The sequence below is a fragment of the Colobus angolensis genome, unplaced genomic scaffold, assembly GCF_000951035.1.
Source record: "Colobus angolensis palliatus isolate OR3802 unplaced genomic scaffold, Cang.pa_1.0 Scaffold54, whole genome shotgun sequence".
Lineage (NCBI taxonomy): Eukaryota > Metazoa > Chordata > Mammalia > Primates > Cercopithecidae > Colobus > Colobus angolensis.
In genome coordinates this window covers 7228457-7237471 of record NW_012118932.1, presented here as the reverse complement: position 1 = coordinate 7237471, position 9015 = coordinate 7228457, and the positions used below count along the sequence as shown (strand labels likewise).

The following is a 9015-nucleotide window of genomic DNA, read 5'->3' as shown; positions in this document are numbered from 1 at the left end:
TTCCTTCCTTCCTTCCTTCCTTCCTTCCTTCCTTCCTTCCTTCCTTCCTTCCTTCCTTCTCTTTTCCTTGTGTCTTCACCTCTGTCTGTATCACCTTATGGTCTTAGGTGTGTCTTAGGAGACCTTCACTTAGTTACCAAATGCTTTGGGCACATCCTTCTTGGTCAAGAAGGCCACGTACCAGTCAGCTTGCTGAGCCTCTCTAGTGTCCAGGCTATGCTCATTGTAAGCTCCCTCAAACTGCAGAGAATGCCAGACACGGATTTCATTAACCCTACCATCAGTAGGTCTACATTCATTGCAACTAATACAATACTTGTTTCTCTAACCATGCCAACATTTTCTTGACATCGGGTATGACCTCCTGTTATTTCTCAACAAAAGCTGGCAAGCACAACCTGGCTGGGGAAGTAAAACAGCCCAGCGGGCCACCAACTGCTGCTGAGTGCATCCATGCTTAAATGAACAGCACATTCCAAAGAGATCCAGAGAAGCTCAACTCAGAAGAAAAAATAAAAGAATGCAGAATCCCTTACAAGAGAGAGTAATCCTCTAGGCCACTAGACTTCCATATTTATATTTTCTACATTGAAAACCAGAATGACTTCTACTAAAAAATCCTTGACCATTCCTATTGTACTACCATGCTTTGAAATGTCATTCTCACCTTTCCCTATCAGAATTTACCCTCACAAAAAGAATCACAAATGTCCTCTTGATGGAACAAGTCTCTAAAATCTTTGAAGTCTCTGCCAGCAACACCAAAAGAGGAAGCAGCATGCCGTATGTGTAAGTAGGTTTAGTTATAGCTTAGCTTGAACTAAAATCGTACTGAGAAGACTGCTACATAGGATTAGACTGGTGCAGAAGTAATTGCAATTTTTGCAATTAAAAGTAATATGCAAAGAAAGGTGGTTTGCTTAATTTCAAACACTTTAACTTCTCCTTTATGATTTCTATGAAAACTGGGTATTTTAAACCAAATTTTATGATCTGTATCAAACTTTTCTATGAGCACAAGGTGAGGTTTTTGTTTGCTTCTAAAACATCAGATTTTCCTTGAAGTCTTCTCTGACAGAATGATGCAAGGAATGTTAATGGAAAGAAAGACCATTGACACAAACACTTTAGATGTTCCACAGTCTTTTAAGGCGTGACTGTTGAACAGTACTCTTTCTAATCACTATCATAAGACCGAGGGAGGAAGATGAACAATATCAGGAATTTCTGGCCGGTCGCGGTGGCTCACGCCTGTAATCCCAGCAGTTTGGGAGGCCGAGGCGGGCGGATCACGAGGTCAGGAGGTCGAGACCATCCTGGCTAACATGGTGAAACCCCATCTCTACTAAAAATACAAAAAATTAGCAGGGCGTGGTGGAGGGCCCCTGTAGTCCCAGCTACTCGGGAGGCTGAGGCAGAAGAAGGGCGTGAACCTGGGAGGCGGAGCTTGCAGTGAGCCGAGCTTGGGTCACTGCGCTGCAACCTGAGCCACAGAGCAAGACTGTCTGAAAAAAAAAAAAAGAATTTCCCTGCTCTCAAGGAACTCACACTCTAGTGAAAGTGATAGACGTTAAACAAATTGATAACTATATAATGTAGGAATTGCTGTTAAGAAAATGTTTAAGGTTTTGTGGGAGAGAAAAACGTGAGAATCTAGTATAATTTGAGTGACATAAAAGAAAGACAAGGAATTTCAGAGGAAAAGGTTGTGTCCAGTTGCAATCTATAAAAAAAGTAAGTCTAAAAACTAAAACTGCCATGTGGCATTATTGATACATTTATGTATGAGTATGACATCCACATATTTCTCTTTTTTTTTTTTTTTTTTTGAGACGGAGTCTTGCTCTGTTGCCCAGGCTGGAGTGCAGTGGCCGGATCTCAGCTCACTGCAAGTTCTGTCTCCTGGGTTCACGCCATTCTCCTGCCTCAGCCTCCTGAGCAGCTGGGACTACAGGCGCCCGTCACCACACCCAGCGAATTTTTTGTATTTTTAGTAGAGACAGGATTTCACTATGTTAGCCAGGGTGGTCTCAATCTCGTGACCTTGTGGTCTACCAGCTAGCTTAGGAGGGGATCAGGAAAAATAGCTAATGGGTACCAGGCTTAATATCTGGGTGATGAAATAATTCACACCACAAATCCCTGCAACACATGTCTACCTAGGTAACAAACCTGTACATGTGCCACTGAATGTAAAATAAAAGTTTTTTTTTTTTTTGAAAAAAGACTATCATTTAAAGAAAAGCTAGTTTAAAAGAGGATGTAGTTTAATGTGTTTAGATTTAGTTTCCTGAAGGATCAGAGGAACTTCTTGCTGTTTACTGAGCTACCAAAGGATAACTGCTGACTATTCTCCTCAAGTCTGCAGAGGCCAAGGTGTTATTTTAAATTCTAATCTCTCCTGGTATTCTTCACTGCATTTAGCATAGACTTCAGCATAGAGTACGTATTAACAAATAGCTGAATGATAGTGAGGACCGGTTACAAATGCTTGCACAAAGCTAGGAAAATAAGTTTAAAAATAAGAAGTGACATAAGTTGGCTCAGATGAAAAAGGATTAATTCATGAGCTGATGATCAGGCTTGAAAAGGAACTTTTCTTGAAAACTAATTCCTGGATCTGAACATTTACATTTTCCTGCATTCTGTAGCCAGAGAAGGAAAATTTGGGTATCTGTGCCTTGTTCCTTTTGTGAATACAGAACACTCACAGAGGTCTGTCATGAGTATTAATATAGGGGAAGTTAAGGTTTCGTTAAAATATGATGTTTATAATAAAATGTTGTCACTAAAGGATAATGGATTTAACCACATAAAATACTATGAGTCATAAGGCATATTCATAAGCATGATAAAAATGATAAATAATGATACCGTTGCAACCTGCATCTGGAAAACTAGGTCTGTAGCTGTGCACTTCAGTCAAATAACTTAATTTTCAAAGTTGAAGCTTGTTCATCACTAATTGAAACTTCTAACATTCGAATTGTTTTTATACATCACTTTTTACACGCAGTTCCTCACTTAATTCTTGCAGCAATGCTTATGACAGATTTTTACTAACCTCATTTATCGATAGAGAAAATGAAGACTCTGACTATTTACTTGTTCAAGTTCATCTAAACAGAAAAAATGACAAAGACAGCACTCAAATTTTTATCTTCTGATTCTAAATTTCATTCACAATCCCAGTATATCACACATCTTCTTAATATCAGTTATACTGAATATATTTGAAAGTATTTGCTAAATGGTGATGTGTTGTATACATAAGAGGGACTATGTAATCACTGAAAATCCATTTCATAATTAATTAATCTATTGATTTTTCCTTTAGCAGTCCTTTGCTAAATGCCACTAAATGTTTTCATCACTAACCAAGGTGCTAGAGGAATCTGAGGAACTACTTACAAGTGCCTCCTTATTTCACTGTTACATTTGATTGCACCCATTTGAATAAAAGTAGATCACTGTACACCAGTGTGCACTGACCTGGTTAATATACATGTAAATGACAGCTTTTTCAATGGAGTCGTTTAAAGATAAGCAGCAAATATTTATATTCCTTTAAAGTATTGTTCCAAAAACGGCAGCAACAATTCACAAAAATAAGGCAGTTATTTGAGTTTAAAGCTTTGTTTTATTACCTGGACTGCATATAACTATAAGTTCACTCTTTGATGTATTTGCAATACTACAGAGTCTATTGAAGAACTCCAAGGGAAGGTGTTTGTTTGCATATGGGCAGTAAAACTTCTCTGTCCAATAAAATCTGACACAGAGCTTTTAAGTAACAAGCACACTGTTGATTAGGTTGGTTTGATTTTCTCATGATTACCAGCCCTATATTTGGACTAAACTCTAAAGTGTATTTAGTGGTTAAAAATGATCTGAATTAGCTGTCTATGTTGAAATTAAACAGCATTATTTTACAATCGAGGTAATCAGTCTCAGAAAAGAAATATTTAATTATTTAGTATCAGATGTAAAGTGGTTACTTCTAGCTCTTTGCTTATATACTTTGCTTGCCAGCCTAATTAATTAAGCACTTTCACAGATATTTTTCCAGAAAAGTACATTACATGCCTATTTAGATAGATTAAATTACATAAAACTGAGAATATTAGACCGTATTTGTCTTATATAAATTTTAAATGGTTCAACTTGATAGATAATCCTGCTAATGGGAGATTTGAAATGCACTCTTCCCTTTTCTACCTTTAATTCAATCAGTGTTCCCATATTTTCAGGTGTCCTTATCAAACTTTTATATGAACTCATCCTTCTAACCAATTCATGCAACAAAAAATATTTTTTGAAGGGGGATTGTGCTGAGATGACAACATCAATTTCCTATAAATGTAGTAATGGGTAATGATATAGAAGACTCTGCCCTACATGACTAAGTATAATAGATAAAAATTCCAAATTATAAAAGACAAAGATACATTCAAATAGTTACTTAGATTTCATTAAAATACAGTATTTTTGGTCAGATTATCAGCAGTATTGTGAATCCCCAAAGACCCTGACAGTCAAAAAAATAAGCTTAGAGATACTTAGAAGATATTATTAATCCGTAGTATTGAGTTTAGTATTTGCCTTTTTAATGTCTTGTCATATTTAATTTTATTTATTTCATTTTCTTTTTTTTTTTTTTTTTTTTTGAGACGGAGTCTCGCTCTGTCGCCCAGGCTGGAGTGCAGTGGCCGGATCTCAGCTCACTGCAAGCTCCGCCTCCTGGGTTCCCGCCATTCTCCTGCCTCAGCCTCCCGAGTAGCTGGGACTACAGGCGCCCGCCACCTTGCCCGGCTAGTTTTTGTGTGTGTGTGTTTTTAGTAGAGACGGGGTTTCACCGGGTTAGCCAGGATGGTCTCGATCTCCTGACCTCGTGATCCGCCCGTCTCGGCCTCCCAAAGTGCTGGGATTACAGGCTTGAGCCACCGCGCCCGGCCTATTTCATTTTCAAAAGCTATGTTGAAGTTGGCAAAATTGCTCATCTCTGCAATGATTAATTTCCTCCTATGACTATATTATTAATATTTCGTGAGGCTCTAGCTTGGCCTAAGTGAGTTAGATCCCAAAGAATTCCAATCTTGACAGAGCAGTTTTTCTGCCCTTCTCTGCCGATCTTATTTCTGGCAGCATGGAGCTATTTCATCTTAGATGCTAAGGCTTGGTACAATGGGTAATGTTCATGAACTAAAATGAAAATCAATGGACCAGGGCTGGAAAAGATGATCCATGACCAGACTGTTCTGACCTTCCGGAGTACTGTCTGCTGACCTACTTGGCAAGTTGAATTAACTATTCTCATTCATGCATAGCTGCGATCACTTCAACATTAAAGGGTTGGAACTCATTTCCTTCTCATTTTTTGACCTGAGTCAAAACTCTGTTGTTATTCCTTGAATATGTGGAATGAGGGAATGAGGGAGGATATGTGGGTGAATACATCAGTGTAAATTGGTGTATGTATACATATGCATGCCCGAAGTTGTGTGCATTTTAAGTGATGATTTATTTTATTTTATTTTATTTTAATTTTTTAGACAAAGTCTCACTCTTGTCCCCCAGGTTGGAGTGCGATGGTGCGATCTCAGCTCACGGGAACCTCCACCTCCTGGGTTCAAGCCATTCTCCTGCCTCAGCCTCCCATGTAGCTGGGATTACAGGTGCCTGCCACCATGCCCAGAAAATTTTTCTATCTTTAGTAGTGACGGAGTTTCACCGTGTTGGCCAGGCTGGTCTCAAACTCCTGACCTCAGATGATCTGCCAGCCTTGGCCTCCCCAGAGTGCTGGGATTGCAGGCGTGAGCCACCGCACCGGGCCAAGTGGTGATCTATTTTTTAAAATGGGGCCCAGTTCTATGTTTCTTTTTTCCACATTCTATAAGGACATATGAAAATGGGGAATATCCAAGCCTGTAATCCCAGCACTTTGGGAGGCCGAGACGGGCGGGTCACGAGGTCAGGAGATCGAGACCATCCTGGCTAACACGGTGAAACCCCGTCTCTACTAAATATACAAAAAACTAGCCGGGCGAGGTGGCGGGCGCCTGTAGTCCCAGCTTAAACCCGGGAGGCGGAGCTTGCAGTGAGCTGAGATCTGGCCACTGCACTCCAGCCCGGGCGACAGAGCGAGACTCTGTCTCAGGAAAAAAAAAGAAAGGAAGAAAATGGGGAATATCAGCTTAACCTGCAATCAATAAGCACACATTAAGTCTTAACAAATATTTAGCTCTTGCATATCCTCTTTCTATGCCTTGAATGCCTTGTATCTACTCTTAAAATATTTTTAAGGCGCTGCAGCGGGAAAGACTGGAGAGAGAAAGGATGGAAAGAGGAAGGTTGGAGAGAGAGAGGTTAGAAAGGGAAAGGCTGGAGAGGGAGCGACTGGAACAAGAACAGCTGGAGAGAGAGAGACAGAACGGGAACAGCAGGAACTCCTGAATCAGACGGGCAAGAAAGACTGGAGAGACTGAAACCTGAAACGGGAGAGGCAAGAAAGGGAGTGACATGAACAGTTAGAAAGGGAACAGCTGGAATGGGAGAGAGAGCGCAGAGTATCAAATGCTGCTTCCCCTGCCTCTGTTGAGACTCCTCTAAATTCTGTGCTGGGAGACTCTTCTGCTTCTGACCCAGGCTTGCAGGCAGTCTCCCAGCTGGCTGAGACTCCAGCCCAACAGGGCATTGTCTTGGGACCACCTGTACCTCCACCTCCTCCACCACTCCCACCAAGGCCTGCACAGGCTTCAGTAGCACTCCCTCCTGGCCCAGGACTCCCTCCACCTCCTCCACTCCCATCCATTGAGCCTCCACCGCCCCCTCCTCCCCCTCCTCTCCCTAATCAAGTACCTCTTCCTCCTCCACCACCTCCTGGCCTCCTGTCCCACTCCTCCCTGTATCTGGATTCTTTTGGGGATCCATGTCAGAAGACAATCGCCCCTTAACTGGACCTGCAGCTGCAATTAAGGAAGAAAAACTTAGGAAAGTGTCATGGATGCCTCTTTCCCAAGCAGAGGGAATGCTATTGGTGTGAACTTGACCTCATCTAAAACAGATACAGGCCATGGAAATGGACCCCTTCCTTTACAGGGTAGTGGTTTAATGAAATAAATGAGTGCCCTACTGCCAGGAGGAGAAGAATTGCTGAAAACGGATCACCAATAGAAACAGAACAAAAAGAGGACAAAGCTGAAGATTCCAAGCTTGTAACTTCTAAGGCCTCTTGAACAAGTGCAACTGAACCAACAAGGAAACCTTGGGAAAGAACAAATACAATGAATAGCAGCAAGTCACATGTTATCTCCAGACCAAAATCCACACCCTTATTACAGCCCAGTGCCAATGGAGTCCAGAAGGAAGGACTTGACTACCACAGGTTGAAGCAGGACATCTTAGAGGAAATGAGAAAGATATGAACAAAGCTAAAAGAAGACCTCCCTAATGCAATCAGGCAGACACTGAGCAAGTCAAATACTGCATAGAGAAACAGAGGAAGGTGAGATAGGACTTTAATCTGGAGAAAAAAAATCCTATAAACAACAACTGTTCATAACAGCAAACCTTTACATTTTATGAGCTGTAAGAAGAAAATGGAGACAAACAGAAGGAGGGAAAAATCAACCTACTCTGAAAGCCTTCAGACATGATGACTCTGGCAATAAGCTCTTTCGCTCTGAGTTGGCTGTTTTTTTCTGGCCTTTACAACAGAATGGAAGAGAATCATATAAGAGTTCCTTTAACAGTTATGCAGAATATACTGAAACCCATCAGGCAAGATCACTGCACATTGAAATATTTTCATGTCAAGATAAAATAGCACATTTTCCACAATTCATTGCTTAAATAAAGAGGAGGAAGGCTTAGGAAGTTTTTTGCAGAGAGTGCTGATAAGGAATTGAGCAAGATTGCTATTGTATTGTAATGTTTCTCTCAGGTTTGCTCTTCCTATCATGTCTGATATTCCGTGAATAATTGAGATCAGCCCTATGTAAGTTCAGATCATAATATGTGGAACAAATGGAACTGTAAGTGCTTTCAAAGGATAATGTTTAGAAGAAAGTGCCATAAATTTGTTCAGCTTGAGGGATTTTAGAACGATGGGAAGTCTCTTGAGTTAGCCTTCATGCAATTTTGTAAATTAAAACATAAAGTTTGTCCAGAATTTAAAAATTTAGACGCCTTCCTAAATTCTTACAATGCTTTACCACATCTAAAAACTTCTACATAACACACACCAGTGGTCAAATGTAAACACTATATTGCAGACTTCCTGTAGGTTTTCCACCTTTTTAGATTTATGTATGTGGGCATTTTTATAATGTAATTACAATCAGCACGAAGTGAGCTTTTTAAATTGCAGACAGTAATGCATGTGATACTAATATGCAGTGACCTTTTCAAGGCCTAGTTCCAGAGAAAACACTTTGTAGAGTATAGGGGGGTGGGAGGAAGTGGAGAAATAATTTTTTATTTGAAGTTGATTTCTGTGCTATCTTTTTCTCAATTACCTGCATGAATAATAATGAGGAGTATTTTGTGACTTTAATTGGTAAACATGTTACAAAACCAAGTACTTAATCTTTTACTTCATGTCTTCAGCTATTTGTATTTTATTTATTTATTTTATTTTATTTTATTTTTGAGACGGAGTCTTGCTCTGTTACCCAGGCTGGAGTGCAGTGGCGTGACCTCGGCTCACTGCAACCTCCACCTTCTGGGTTCATGCCTTTCTCCAGCCTCAATTTCAAAGGTCTGAAACATAATTTTGAGCTTCACATAATATCTTACTGTGGAACTCAAAGGTTTAATCACTGAATTTGGCAATTATTACCTAGGTACCCCTGCTGTTACACAGGTGTTTAGACACGGGTTCCTGAATGAAGCTGCTTTTGAATTCTGTTGTGTTGAAATATAAGAAATAACAACGATGGCAGCAATTAAGGCCACAGAAATCATTCAGTAAAGGAAAAACCAATGAGGAGTTCTGCAGTTTTCTTTTAATAAGTA

General features: G+C 40.2%; 1 pseudogene; it reads left to right on the top strand.

Annotated features, from left to right (window-relative positions):
• Positions 1-7490, top strand: part of LOC105525577 — a 19892-nt pseudogene extending 12402 nt beyond the window's left edge.
• Positions 7491-9015: the final 1525 nt, after the last annotated feature.